This window comes from Aedes aegypti, chromosome 1, assembly GCF_002204515.2.
Source record: "Aedes aegypti strain LVP_AGWG chromosome 1, AaegL5.0 Primary Assembly, whole genome shotgun sequence".
Taxonomy (NCBI): Eukaryota; Metazoa; Arthropoda; class Insecta; order Diptera; family Culicidae; genus Aedes; species Aedes aegypti.
Window position 1 is genome coordinate 72,143,608 of NC_035107.1, and position 16,465 is coordinate 72,160,072.

At 37.1% G+C, this 16,465-nt stretch overlaps 1 protein-coding gene across 2 annotated transcripts in view; it reads right to left on the bottom strand.

Moving 5' to 3' along the window:
* The window catches only part of LOC5578888 (neural Wiskott-Aldrich syndrome protein), a 94,304-nt gene that overhangs the window by 63,038 nt on the left and 14,801 nt on the right, over positions 1 to 16,465 (bottom strand). The window lies entirely within an intron of this gene.

A 16,465-nucleotide genomic window follows, 5' to 3' on the forward strand; every position in this document is an offset into this window, starting at 1 on the left:
ATAAGTATAATAAAATATGTGCATTATTTGCTGTTAGAAGGGAACTTATTTATTTGAAGAAACATATGTTTCAAAATAGAATTGGAAATATTGCAATTGATGGAGTCCTTGACTTATCTTTGCAAGGCCAAAATGTCATCTAGTCAGATCTGTCTGAACACCGACCATATGTAGCTAGTGGTTGACGATTAACAACTTCAAACAAATTCCCAATAAGTACTATTTAAGTATCAAATTCTCTAGGACTTTCACTCTATATACCTGCAACCCTTCACTTCGTTTTATTTTTTTCGGGATTCATCGTCAATCTGTTTATTGACAAGTCGCGTTCGACTCAGTAATTAAAATTAGCTGCTGCAGGTAATATCAAACACTTAAAAATAAGACTTGAAGCTGATTAAGCTGACAAATACAATCAGGTGTAAGAATTATAGACGAGGAGCTAATTTTTTTTGTTGTAGAATTACTTGGAATAAGAAGAGATGAGTTTCTGAATTTACTGTTCAATATTGCGTTTTGTCGCATTTACTCCTTGATTTGCAGACCAGGACTTTATTGGAATCGATCGCAGTTCAGTAAAGAAGGGTTACACTATTTCAAAGATGGACAACTAGGATAAGCTTGTAATACCATTTACTCTACTCAAACGTATATGGTTGCATGTAGAGAAAGAAGCAGGTTCAGATGTGTTGGTGCCGAAGTAGTGCTTGATTGAGATGTGGATGAATTTGTTGAAGAGCCATATAACACTGGACGTATGATAATAATGTTTCCCTTGTAGTAAAAACACGTGTTCTGGCTGCGAATATCTTCTTTTACGGATTACGTAAAATGACATTTCTACATTGTTGCTTGATAAAGGCTTATCGGACTTCATAGATCCATTATTTCATTAACAACTTTGCCAAAACACCTCGCGATCCTTTATTGTACAACACTGAGAAGTGTTTCGAAAACCAAATCAGTTTTCAATAATAATGCAAAGAGAGCAACGATGAATGCAAGCATGCCTAAAAGAAACTTCACTGTTAATTTGTCATGTATAAAACGCTTATTCTTGGCTCCCTTAGCACATTTATTTGAGAATCAGGTGAAGCTCAGCGACCCCGTGGATGACATCGGCGTATGATCATTCTGTTATTCACTTGAGCGTACCAGAGTAACCAAATCATTCAAAATTTGAAAGAACCGGTAATACTAGCTCTATTTGACTATAAAATACTCTGCTAACTATTATTGTGCTACATTTATTCTCAGATCCTTTTTTTTAAATAACAACATTGTTAATTATTGATTTATTTGGTCTACTTTTCAATCGGTTTAACATGGAAAACAACAATCAATGAAATTTGAACCATGAACTATGAAAAAAAATTGAAGCCAAGCATCATTTTTTTTAAGATCACGAATCTGAAAACCAAACATCCGTTTAAGCTGAAAACCTAATCGACTGGTCTCTAGCTGGTGGTGACCAATTGATTAAATCTTCAGCTCAAACGGGTGTTCGGTTCATTCGGTTCGGTTCTCCAGATTTGTGCTCTTGAAAATTTGAAGTTTGGCTTTGATTTAACTTATTTTATCATTCATATTCACCTTAAGGAGTGGATTAAGTTAAGCACGTTGTAAATATTTCTAATTTTAACTACGGTAACAATTGTTACTTGGTGAGAACAGTTTGGCCAACTTTTTGAGCGTTTTTGTAGTTTTTTTCAGTGCTATTGCAAAATTTTAATATGGATTATATTGAATTTTTAAGTAAAAACTTCAAATCACGATTTCTCGAGATTCCTCCTAGGGATTTTTTTCTAAATTGGCCCAGAGGTGCAGAATGATCTCAGGAATCGAGCCCTGTGCTCAGATTTGATGGACATTTTTTTTTACATAATAACGGTCTGTCGGGGCACCGTGCAGGTTTCGAACCCACGACCATCAGCTTTAGACCTGTTCAAATAATTAAAAATGTCTGTAAATCTACCGGTCAAGCAGTATTCGGAATCCTCATGCCAAGAACAATGTCTGGTCAAATTTTCAGCTCATTTGATAAAGATTTCAGTATGCTTCAAGTTAAAAATGTGTTTTTGGGCTTATTCCAAGGTCCGAAAAATCATAACTAGCTTGTAGAAAATCAAAATCACCTGCTATTACCACTATTTGAAAGCTTATTCTGTTCTGTAAAAGTTTGTCGAACACGTTAATAAGGTTAAATTTTAAGTTATCCAGATATGTTCTACACAGTACCCAGAGCTAACAGTTTTCTCAATATATATGGTACATAAAACACACATTGACATTATTTTTTCAGACCCTAGTCAACGGGAATCAAACATAATAAATTTATAAATTCATTGACCATCAACAGTTTACATGTTGCTTAAGGCAATAAATTACAATAAATGCCCAAAGATCGAACACCGCACCGCAACCTGATGATAGTTAAGGGGGCAGGATTCGTCATTGATTTCTGAATTTTTAAGAGCAGTTTTTTCGTTCAAAATCAAAAAAAATATAGGAAAATGTTTTCACTGTATTCCATTCTCCAACCGAAACACAGTGAACACATTTTTATCGAATAAATTTTATTTATGAACAGAAAAACTGCTTTTGAAGTTTCGATGATGACGATGATTACGATGACAGAGCGTTGATCGTTAAATCATGCATGACACATTTACCGAAAACGGTTGAATTGAACAAGTTAGCATTGCTTTTTCTTTCCGAGTGATGATTGTTTTGATCGCATTTCACTGACCATTTAGAACGATTTGAAAACAATCATCATCATCGACTGAGAAAAGGCAGTGGCAACGTGTTCATTTTTTGTATTCTTTGAAGCTCACGGCGGTACTCTTGGCTCACCCACAGTGGATTTACAAATGTGCTTCATAATTACCTATTTTTTACCATTTATTTTCGTTAGATAAATGGTAACATTGAACGGGATTGACTTTTAGATATGCATAGTCATCATGCCTGGAAATTAAAAATCTGAAATTTTCATGCAGGCATGCTTTTCAGTGAAAACACTCCCCGAAAAAAGAGATTTTTAAGAACCTCGAACCTCCACCAAACTATGTTAAAACTTGCTCCAATCATAAAATCGTGTTCGACAAAAGTTAGTAGAATTGGATAAACTACTATGCAGAGGTATTTCCGATAAATTTCCTCAAAATAGCCCAAAACACATAATTGATTTGAAGCGCACCTAAATTTACTCTAAATTGACTGAAATTTTGACCAGAAATTCATTTAGACGTGAAAAATCAAAGTATTGGTTGACTGGGGACATTTTTGAAAATATGAATAGGTCTAATCAGCATGGTTTGAATAGCTCCGCGTTTACTGTTACGACTCTTTTGATTCTAAATGCCGTTGTACCTTTTTTCTTTAAATTTCAAGTGGTTTTTGGAATTCATTAAAAATTAGTGCTTCAAGTATCGCACCAAGATCTATCCGAATGCCGCTAGGCCTCAATCACGTATCATTTACCAACGCTGTTTGGCATTTCTGGTAGAAGATTGCCATGTCATCAACCTGACAACTGACAAGAAACGATATTGGTGTGTCCAAACGTACATTACCCTACCGAACCACCCCATCATTGCATTCATCAGCAATCGATCGCTTTTTCACACTGGTTCGTGCACAAACCGTAAACCGAAAAGTCCATCTCTCTCTCTCTCTCTCTTGCAATCCGAAACGTGGCACGCTGTGTAATCAATTTTGATCTACTGTATCATCAAGTACCCAAATTGGCTTCATCTTCACCAATTGTGTGCACAAGCTCAACAACAATCTCATGATGCTCTGCTCAAGAAAAAAGAGGGGCAAACACGTTGTCGTCTTGTGTTGTACCTCTTTGAATGTAGATCAACCGACCGAGGCCGCGAGAAATTCAGTCAGAAATAACTTCTCATTTTTGCATAATAAATAGGTGGCAGCGCGCGGTGAGGTTCCATTGTTTGTCCAACCGACGGCACTATGGGCTATAAATCAGAACTTAACTTATTGTTTAAATTCAGGTTAATAAAAAATTAATGATAAAGTTCAAATGGGAAATGCAAAATATACTAAGCTCGTTTTCCAAAAATGTACCATGAACAATCATTCTTTCCATTTCATAACACATGAAAAAGAATTTTTTTTTCGTTAAAACAAAGTTGAACTCTATGAATTGCATTGAAATTTTGTAATAAATCTATCAAAGGCGTTGGTATAAAATCACACATGAACTTCAAAATTCTCAAATTCTCAAAAAAGTTCGTTTGAACTTTTGTCGCAAAATTCTGATTTCTAACCCATAGTGCGACCGATCCGTAACGAGTAAGCCAGGCCGGGCCAAGATGACGATGATGCGAAAATTGAGAGGAAAAATTATGACTTCTTATCACACCACAGGTACCTCCCACCTTCCACCTGCCCTGCTCTGCGCCATCAAACCATGGCGCTTCGCTTGGAATCGACAACTTGTGTCTCATCGGTGAGCTTAAAAGCGCGGAAAAGTAGTTTCTTCTGTCGGATTTGCTACAGTCAGTCGATTCAGTACAGGCCTTTTTCCATCTCAGTTCAGTTCAGTATACGAATCATCATGGGGGAGGTTAATTGCTCTGCCATCCATTCGTAAGAGGTACTTTCCTTTATAAATGAAGAAAATTGATTCCGCTCGAATTAAGACATGATTCATTATTTAGCAGTAATTTGATCGGTAACGGTAAAATTGCTTATTAGCTTTTTGATCATCAACGCTTTTATGTACAACCATTACACACTTGCTTGAGTAATTCAGAAATTGGATTTTTAATATGAAATCATTTTTCAAATTTAATGGAGCTGCTGATTTTTGGTAGTATAAGTTTTAATATCAAACTCAAATGACTCTGCATGCTCTTTAACATTCAGATAGCCCTACGATATCAACATTAGGATAGGTCATATGCAAAAGACCTTGTCCTGATCAGGATTTCACGGAGGATTCCTCCTAGGAAACCTACAGAACTTCTCTAGGGTTTTCGGTAGCCAAAAAGGCTTGGCATTGCTACAGGTTATTTTCGTGGAATTCTTCTGGAGTTTTTTCTTGTTCTTCTGCAATTTCCCACAAAATTTCTTGCTATAGAAAATATTCCTGTCCTGTTTTCGATATTGTTTAGTGAAATCCATTAATAATTTAAGATAATATCCAGGGTTAAAAATATATCCAGGGTTTATGGACGAAAGGTCGAAAGAACAAAAGGTCGAAAGACAAAAGGTCGTGAGTTAGTTGCTTGGTGGGAAATTTTTCCTTCTTTGAAGACAGATTTTCGACCTTTTGTCCTTTCTGTTTTGTTCTTCGACCTTTTGTCCTTTCCATCTTTTGTCTTTCGACCTTCTGTCCTTTCGACCGTTTGTCTTTCGACCTTTTGTCCTTTCTGTTTTGTTCTTCGACCTTTTGTCCTTTCCATCTTTTGTCTTTCGACCTTCTGTCCTTTCGACCGTTTGTCTTTCGACCTTTTGTCGTAGATTCATATCCAGAGATTCTGAGTTTGTTCCAATATGTCACCAATGCCAAAATATTATTCATAGGTGCCATAACGTCTGCCAAACGTATCCTATGGCCTTTCCCATCCCATTAAGGTGAAACATCTCGGAATGCAAACATGGCCGGCACAATGGCCGACTTCTCCACCTACTCATGTTTTTAAAGGCACAAAACTGGAGGAATAGTTGGCAAATGTTCCTGAGCTTCTTATTTTAAGCTTTCTGCTAGTGCACAAAGCCAAAATAAAAAGTGCACTGTTATGGGATGCTTTTTTCGCGAGATTTGTGCCTTTGAAGTTTTAGTGCAATCTTAGAAGTTGATTCCAAACTGTTTCACCTTAACATTCCACAATATCCCGTAACACATATGAGAAGTCGTAGAGTTCTCTGCATCTTTCTTAAGTATGTGTTCAATTAATCATTACTATCATTTCTCAGAATTGCTTAGTGTTAAATACATACAGAGATTCCTCCAAAAGTTCTTACAACGATACATAGCATGGGTAGAAAACTTTCATTTGCCGTATTTGCAGTAAATTTTGGGATCTCATATGTTTTTAGAAATATTTTCTTTTATGCTGGCCAAAACCAGTGCTTTTACTTTTACCCTAATACTTCCAGGTATCTCTCTGGAATTGCTCCAAGAGATTTTTTTTTGCAAGAGGAGAAGTTTCCTAAACTTTTCGAGTACACGACACTCTTAGCGATTAGGCCATTCGTTCCTTTGTTCCTTTGATAAGATTCGTTCAAAAGTTGTAACAGTCAAACTCCGCCTTTTTTCAAACACTCACAGGTCATTAAATTTCGTTCCACTCAATGTATTTGACATCACCTTTCATCATAAAATTATAATTTTTCCAAAGAATTAATGAATAATAGAAGTCTATTCTATTCCATGCGCTTGCACAGACAATATTGAAAAGCATCCTGGAAACATAGAAATTTCTTCCTGTATTTTCTTGTCAGCATTTATATTTGCAGCATATCAGAGATTTGATGCAAACATTAAAATGGGCACCAAATGTACCATGTACAAAACGCTAATAAGACCGGTGGTCCTCTATGGACATTAGAGTGATGCAAATTTTGAAATGTTTGCTCCCCTATGCTTAAACGATTTTATTTATGGTAATTAGCATCCTCCCAAAGTTTGAAATGATTCGGAAGAAATTTGACTGTGCACACGCCATTTGAAGTTTATATGGAGATTACTATGGAAAACGCCAATCTTTTGTGTTCAGCCCTCTATCTCTTCATCATAATATTTTATGGAAAAGTGAACAAATTCTTCTAATGTGAAATTCTCCCAGCTACAACTTTGCCGAAGACCACTTTTTGATAGGACCTCAGGATTAATTGTTATTCATCAACATAAAGTTGGTTTACATGTAGCATGCTTCACCAACTGTTCGGCAGGCAACAGTGTGGCTCCTGGCGGGAAGAATATATCAAAGTAATCCAGGCTACTATGTTCTACAGCAAAAAAGCAGTGTTGCTCTGAAAGTAAGTGAATGATCATCTCAACATAATTTACACTTTGTTATCAAAAATAACAAATTATCCTTAAGTCCCATCGAAAAGTGGTCTTCGGCAAAGTTGTAGCTGGGAAGTTTTCACAGGAGATGAGTGTGTTTACTTTTCCATAGATTATTATGTCGAGCAGTTAAAGGACTGAACACCAAAGGTTTGCCTTTTCCATAGTAATTTCCATATAAACTTCAAATAGCGTGTGCACAACCAAATTTCTTCCGAATCACTTCAAATTTTGGGAGGATCATTTTCATCATAATTGACATCGTTTAAGCATAGGGGAGCAAAAACTCCAAAATTTGCATCAGTCTAATGGACATGAAGCATGGACCATGCTGGAAGAGGACCTGCAAGCACTTGGAGTGTTCGAACGAAGGGTGCATAGGACGATCTTTGGCGGAGTGCAGAAGAACGGTGTGTGGCGGCGGAGAATTAACCACGAGCTCGCTAGGCTCTACGGCGAACCCAGTAACCTGAAGGTTGCGAAAGCCGGAAGGGTGCGCTGGGCAGGGCATGTTGCAAGGCTACCGGACAACAACCCTACAAAGATGGTGTTCGCGTCGAATCCGGTTAGCACAAGAAGGCGGAGAGCACAGCATGTGAGGTGGCTTGATCAGGTGCAATAAGATCTGGAGAACGTGGGCCAAAATCGAAGTTGGAGAGACACAGCCATGGACCGAGTAAATTGGCGTAACATCGTTAACGAGGTTTTATCAAATTAATTGATGTAACACCTACTAAAAAAATAATTAAAATCAGGGCAGGCAATCGTCAGATTCGTCACAGTGCGATGACGAAATAAAAAAAGACATCGTCATCCAGTATAATAACTCTGGCAGGTCGTCGTCTCTTCATCGACGAAAGAATGCACGACTAACTTCAATCCAAAATCGTCAACGAGCAAATTTTTCTTCATCCCGCTTGCTACCCTTACTCACAAGAAGAAGGCGTTTACTGTATATTCGCTTGCTTCGCACCAACCAACGAATGCCATCACATAATTGCTTGTATTGGCAAATGAACCCGCTTCCCTCATGATTCTAAATTAGCTTGGTTGGTAAGCGCGTGGTGTTGACGATTTGGAGATCGTTTGTTCGATTCCAGTCGTGTTTTGTTATTTTCTTTTTGTTTTATTTTTACAAAAAATGCTCTCAATCTGTCGAAGATACGATTCATATTTTTAGTCGGCTCAGTGCTCCCGAACGAAGATTCGCCCGTAACGAAGGAATCGTATTTGTTCGTCATGACGCCGAGCCTCTGCGCCGGATCTCTGCGGCAAATCGTCATCCGACGCTACTTGAGTGACGATGACGATGCTTCTTTTAGTTTCGTCGCCGACTTTTTCCATTTGAAGGTGACGATTGTCTGCCCTGATTAAAATGGGCAGGCCCACGGTGCAGACTTGGGGTTTTAAGGTGAAGATGAATCGAAGCCAAATCTCAAATTTTCAAGAGCACGGATCTGGAGAACCATATATCCGATTAAGCTGAAAACTCAATCGATTGGTCACTCGCTGGTGGTGACCAATCGATTAAGTTTTCAGCTCAAACGGGTTTTCGGTTCTCCAGATTTGTGCTCTTGAAAATTTGAGGTTTGGCTTCGATTCATCTTCACCTTAAGGTTTTCAAAAATAAACAGCGATTGGATTATTCACGAATGAATAACATGATAGACGGAAAATTTGGAAATATTGAGAAGGGCGAAACTGGGACAACCGTACAAACCGTTTCATATAGAGGGATAGTCAAAGCCGTTGGGCTTGGTGTTGCTAAGAAAGTAATGCGCACTCCATTGTTGTTTGTGGTTCCTTCTTGAGTCCTGTGTCCGGTACACGTATTTCTCCCGTATATCCTGGCTCTAGAGCCTAGGCTTAAGCGCCCTTACTAGCTCAATGAAACGATAAGGAAAGTAATTCTGATCTCCCTGCTATTTTACAGCAACCTATCATAACAATATAAAGGAAAACTAAAATTACAAGGAACGTTCTCACCAATTTCAATTAGCTACAGTCTCAAATATCCTCTTCCGTCGAGTCTAGTACACGACACTGAAGACGGCCTTAAAGTTTAGGTCGAAATACGCGTATCTGTCAAAGGATACAAACTTTAATGGAATTAAATGGTATAGTACTAAATTCGTTTTTTTCATCTACTTAAACTTAACAGATTTTTGTAGTCGGTTGAAAATCGTTGGTGCAGTTCTTAATTCTACCATGGATTCGGTAGATTATCAACAAAATTTGTTTGCGTGTAGTTTCTTCTCGTTTAGTACTATTTAGAAAACTTAACTCAGGAAATTGAAAATTTACATTGCTTATATTTCTAAAGTTTCTTGTATCTATTCTGCGAATGTTTGCTAATGTGTACTGACATAATATTCGTATTTTTCTACATTGGTATTGAACTATTATTGAAAAATATCACTTTTATATGAAAATCCATCATGTATTATTTATAGACACTTTTCCCAAAAACTGCACCAGCCGAATCTAAAAATTTGCGGAGACGATAAAAACGAGACAGAACAATTTTCAACACATCCGTTCGCACGCGCTGCCTACTGCGATCTTTTCAGAGACTTAATAAATTATAAAGAAAAATAACCATTTGGAAAAATCGGGTATCATGACGGACAAAAATTAAATCAATCAACTTATCCTGAGCCTAACTTCACAGCTTTTGTTAATTTTTCAAAAACTAGTCTTTTTAATTAGTTTCATTAGCTTTATTTTGTCGCATAGAACATTTTAGCACAAATAATACTGACAGTTTTATAAAATCCGCTGATTAATCTCAAAGTTTTCATGTCGAGAAAGTGAAACAATTAGCAATTTGTTTTAAATCCTGAAATGCTTAGGAAAACGTGATTTTCATGGGCTGTGAATATTTTAAAACCTTTCGGTTATGAAAATATAACCCAAATACTAAAAAAGAAAAATACAGAACTTGGAAAAAAGGTACATTCAATTTTCATAATCCGCTGGTTTGGACATAGTGTGTCCATTTCATTTGATATATTATTTTAAACGGTAATTCACATGTTCCAGCGTTAAATCACCCCAAGTAAAATGATCAATTTAAATCGAATATGTAGTATTGAATGTAGCTAAGCGTTTCAGCAAACCTTGTTCTAAATATTGGGAACTCTTTAATGAGCAATATAAAAGAATTTGGAACATTCGTAAATCATTTGAATTTTCAACGATTCTAGTTCTAACTGTTGCTTCAGGAATCGTATCGAAATAATTTTCATTTTGTTGAGACTATGACATCTGCTAGATATTCAACAGTTTGTGGTATAATCAGTAATCATATATAAATTTAACACATAAACTATAACAAAGCAAAACTTGAGTCTACATTCATTGAAATTGTGTTGATAGGAATGTATCAGAGACTCTATATTGTAAAATAAAGAGATACAACATCTCAATTAAGGTGACACGGGAGACCGTGTTAATTTCCCTATCTTTTGTCTCACTCTAACAATTATCATCAAAACTTCGTGGTAGCAAATCTCGAGTTTTAATGAACCGATGAAGCTGAAAATTTATTGGGTTGTGCACTACATATATAGAATCATAGTGATACATTTTTCGCATCAATATATGAAGTGGCTCTTGTGATTTGCTTCTTCAAATGGATAGGGTGATTATGATGACATCCCGTGCGGCCTTAACTTGAATTTTTCTCCATTTTGTAATACCCATGTAAACGGGAAGTTAACTCCATGTCCATATGAGGGCCCCGCTTTCAGGAAGCATCAAATTGCAAGAAAGTTGCTCTGTTTAGCAGTGGCTGAAGCAAAAACCATACATTCCTAATCAACTTGCTGCTTGATGTGGTCATTTCACTCGCCTAAGAAAGGCGCGTGTGCACTGTGTCTGTTCATCCGCAAGTCGAAGATGACTTGGCTGCCATTCATCTAAACTGCTGCGTTTACACAGCGTATTCATACCCAGAAAGAGCACCTAACCAAGCCCAAAGTCAGATCAACGAAGGGGTGAGGACTGTATCGAAAAGAAATTAGCAACATTCACGATCAGGGGTTGAATTCTGATAAAATTGGAAGTATCCTTCACTTATCGCTCTCTGTTACAATCATGATCCGCCACACATCATACGTCGATTTGAAAAAGTAATCGAGAATTTATAAAATACTTCTGATCACAAAAGTGCCATGCTATTTATGGGTAATCAACAGACAGCCTATATAATAACCAAGTGTAAACTAATATTCTTGGTTCTCTATTTTGTCAGTTTCTTCTTGTTCCCGTTTGGTGAGTTTATGTCTTCACGTAAAAAATCACGCTAAATATTTTCAAAACAAAATCCCAGGTCTCCTGTCAATTGACACCCTTGCGACGATCAGCTGTTTCAAAACGTCTCGTGAAATGGCTTATTGTATATTATAGGATCACATAGCACTTAGAATCACAACAAAAAAAGTAGGTAACTAAAAATGTTGCTTACTACATTTTGGAACAGTCCTTATTGGCTTGGGCATGGACACGCACTTACTTCGCTTGCCTCAAAGTAAACAAGTTTTTCCGTTGAAAATTAATTCAATCGTTCCCGGGCAATAATGGTGAATGCATCAGCTCCTAGACAGGTTTTCTCAAATAGGTTTTCTGTGTAGGTAATCACTTTCGGTTTCGTTCGCTCTCGCTCTTTTCGACACACTAACTTCTGTCTACTACTGGTGAATCCTCCAGTCCATAAGGTTTTTGGCAGCGTAAATTGGCATGACTTCAAATCTGTTGCGAATCGGGAGACGATGATGTGAAGTGCGTGCGATAGTTTAAAATTCGTTTCGTTGAATGAATTTTTTTTGCATCACCGATAACAATATAAGGCATTTGCGTTGGTAATGCTCAACGATGTGGGAGAACATTGATCTTTAAGAGGCAGTCGAAGTTTGGTGATTCAAAACGTACTTTTTTATCATGTTTAATACTGAGAAAGTTGCAGGGTGTTATCGGACCAATCAAATCACGAAAAAATTTTGGAGTATACCATTTGTACGAAATATGTTTATTTTGTTTCTTGAATTCACTAAGCCCCTTAGATGTGATAAATTTTACTCAAATTTTCAAAGTAGCTTACGATTCTTCAAACCAATTAGGCCCCAGCAGTGTTGCCCTTTGGTTCAGCATAGGCCGCTGCAGTTTGACCCTTCGAATCCACATGATTTCAGCTGATTATTGATAATTGAACTGATTTGCAGAATCCTTTAACAATATTAAACGATTGTGCTTAGCTTAGCTTAGCTTAGACTGACTACACATATCAATGGTTGCTATTCCGGGGTTGACCGAAGTCAGTGAAAATGCACAAAGAATCAACTAGAAGATCGGCTGGGATTGGCCATAAACTTCTTCAGTGTGCATAATTCAGTGCCTCTATTTATACATGGTCAATAACGGCGCCGGCCACGTCCTTGCAGTCAGGTGGGATTGGGGGAAGGAATGTTAGTGTGTAACCTTTGCTATTAGGAGACCGTGTTTGCCTCTGCATCTCCACAAAGGTTACTGGGAAGGATTTTTGTTAATGGGGATGATCGTTGGGTCACAGGATTCACATTGATAAGCGATAAGACCATGATAAATAATGATTTGTGAGATATATACATGCTTATATGTCAATATAATATTTTCATTTGGTATGAACAATATCTATGTAGAGAAAAATTATGCCGACACTTGAGGTGACGAACCATTCAAAGTTTGTTAAATAAAGTGAACCTTTCGCAAGTCTACACTCGTAGTGTCGAACCATTCAATTTTTTTTTTAATTACAAAAATAAAAGTAAAAGGAAAAAGGTGTTTTGAGAAAAAAAAAATTGAACGTAAATAATTTATGAATCAGAGTTTATGTCGACACTCACAGTGACGAACCTTTCATAGTTTGTTGAAAAATCATATTTACGTCTCACCGTTGTAACGATTAAAGGTGCAATCATACATATTTTATAGATTTGAAATAGTAGCATGAAACGAGCTCACCAATTGATCCGTCATCCTTGAGCAGCAACAATCCACTTTCAGCTTCACTCGTTTGCTCGGATATATAAAAATACATAGAGAAAATAGGCGCACGACCCGAGAGGGCAAACAACTGACGACTGCTCGGGTTTTCTTGACGCACTGCCCAGGAGCAAGTGTCAACGTCGAAAGATCAAAAAGAACTTATCGAACGCGGCACTTTTTCACTTTACTCGACCGATGCGCGACATGTTTGATCCTGCCCTCATCGCCGGCCCACGCAAGAGCAAGCGTCAAAGTCGAAGGATCAAACACAACTCTTTAACATTGTTAACAATATTAAACGACTGTGTGAGAAAAACTCAAATTTTCGTAAACAATAAAAAAGGTACACTGCCCAGCAGAACGCATGCAGAATGAACCGATTGTACCCCGTTTGGCATAAAGTCGTTTGGCATAATGGTCGTTTGGCATAATGGGCGTTTGGCATAATGGCCGATTGGCATAATGATTGACTTAGAATGAATATCGGCATTTTTGAAGCTTTTACCGAGAACAACACCGGGATCGCAATAATTTTTGGTAGGTTCTAAACAAGCGTGGTGTTTGTTCAGAAATGTTCCATGCTATCAATGTCAAAAATTGTTGTGACATTCGAGAGCACTACTAAATAAAACTCGTGGCGGGTCTGGTGGAAGATCTTTTTGGAATATTTTTTTTTCTACATCCTAGAACATAGAGTATCTTTGAGCTTGTTGTGATATAAATATTTGAGAATAGTAAATTGCCAAAGAAAGTTCGCAATTATTAATAAAGGGAATGCTTATAGAATATTTCGCTGCAGATCAAGCTCTGTCCCAGTTTGGACGTAACACTTGACGAAAATCACTTGATAAAGAAAGGGAAATTTATATGCAAAATATTAAAAGGTCTAATCTTAAAATCTATTACTGCATCATTATTCAAAAACAGCCTATATACGAGAGCAGATTATTTTTCGTTTACAATGTTAAAGGCTCTAACGCAAAAAATCTTCTCACAGCATAACTCAAAGGAACAACACATTTTTAAAAGAAAATATTTGTGGCAAAACTTTTCAACGATTCATCAAAAATACTTAATTGTAGATCAAAAACACCGTCTATTATCGAAAGAAGGGAAAATTTGTGATTGATATAATATTTTTGCCAGCATATCTCAAAAGGAGATCACGCGTCTACAGAAAAAAAGTTGAATATTGGCAGGTTATAAAGTAATTATCATTATAACAGCACGTCTTGTAAGAATTGATAAAACAGCAAAATATAAAAATGGTTGACATTTAGCTTTACTAAATATTAAAATTTAAAACAGTTTAGATATAAAGAACAGCCTATTTTTAAAAGCAGGCAAAATTTATTATGGAACCAATAAAAGGTTGGACGCGAAAAACTATTGCGGAAAATACATTAACAATTGCGTTCAGAATCATCGGAGTGATTGTGATACTTTTCCCCGAATGTCGTTTCTCCAAATGACGGTTCCCCGAATGCCAGTCCTCGAATGACCGGTTTCCCCGAAAAGTGGTGCAGTTTAAATAGGTGCTATAATAATCTTCAGTGGCTGGATAGTGAACGATAAGCCATCAAAAGAAGGAGTTCTTCTGTCGTTCTCGGCTATACACATTTTGGCAAAAAAGCTAAGGACGGTAAAACTCGAAAGAACCGCCAATTATATAAATAAGGGTGCATATTAGATGGCCAGTTCGTTCACCACCCTGACATGTATAAAGTTACGACAGTTATGAGCGCTAAAAACTTTTCGATGAAATGGGCTAATTGAGGAAATGGGATATTCGGGGGACTGGCATTCGAGGAACTGGCGTTCGGGTAAACGACATTCTGGGAACCGACATTCGATGAAAAGTAGGACAACCCATCGAAGTAACTGCAGTAATCGATGCCTCTTTTCGCTGATAACTTGAGCAGATCAATGTTATTGAATGCCGCTCTTTTGTCAGTTAGGAATATAGCTCCAAGGAACAACCTATGTATAAAAGAAGGTGGAAATTATTTAAATTTTGAATTCAACAGTTTCTATACCTATAATTATGATTATATCATATTTAGAAAAAAATATAACGGCTGAAAGAAGGGTAAAATTGTGCTAAATATATAAAAATCTTCAGTGCATAAACTTATTCTAATAGCGAAAGTCAAAAGAAGAATTAATGTTTGAAAGCAGGGTGATTTCTAGATAAATAATAAAATACTATTGGCAATAAATTTCCTAATCTGCTTTAGTTTATTCAAGTGCATATGATTATTGGGGCCCAGATAGCCGTAGCGGTAAACGCGCAGCTATTCAGCTAGACCAAGCTGAGGGTCGTGGGTTCGAATCCCACCGGTCGAGGATCTTTTCGGGTTGGAAATTTTCTCGACTTCCCAGGGCATAAAGTATCATCGTACCTGCCACACGATATACGCATGCAAAAATGGTCATTGGCATAGTAAGCTCTCAGTTAAAAACTGTGGAAGTGCTCACAAGAACATTAAGCTGAGAAGCAGGCTCTGTCCCAGTGGGGACGTAACGCCAGAAAGAAGAATGATTATTGAACAAAGTGTCATTTTATGTCAATTACTCCAAAACAAGCCTGATGTCATCAGATATATTCAATAGAAACGTAAAAACGAACATCTTAAGATATTCTTGATTTCAGACTCATTATGCCAAACGACTATTATGCCAAACAACCGTTATGCCAAACGACTTCATGCCAAATGACCATTATGCCAAACTACTTTATGCCAAACGGCTTTATGCCAAACGACTTTATGCCAAATGACCTACCACCGAATGAACCGTTTTTTTCCGCTATAGACACTTCAAAGAACTGCACCAGCCGAATCTAATGTTTCGCGGAGACGATAAAAACGTGACAGATACATTTTCAACACTTCCATTCGCGAGCGCTGCCTACTGCGATCCATCTCAAATGTAATATGCTGTTACCAAATTGTTAACAAGAGCTTAATTCATTTCTACCAAATTAGGATGATAGTGTTGCCTAACACAGAACACCTAGATATAAGAAATGAATGTTATGTTGATTGAAATGATAGTACCTAATTAAAACAAGTTTAATTCATGCACAAATCCTTAGAAAAGTTCCTGTGAGAAATTTGGGACTTATTCCACAAGAAATTCCTGGGAGAAAAACCTGCAGAGCTGGTAGCGACTGAGTGTGTTAAGTTCCATAGACCTCATGTCTCAAAAAGAGACCTAACAGGAATCAAAAAGATGACCCAGAAGATAAGAATTTTTATTAAGATTTCTTTTGGAATTCGACCAGACGTTTTGAAATACTCTTAGGAACATGAAGTTTTGAACGAGTGATGAGCTTAATGACATGTTTATCGAGAAACGAAGAGTAAAGCAAGCTTATTTTGCAAAACGAATTGC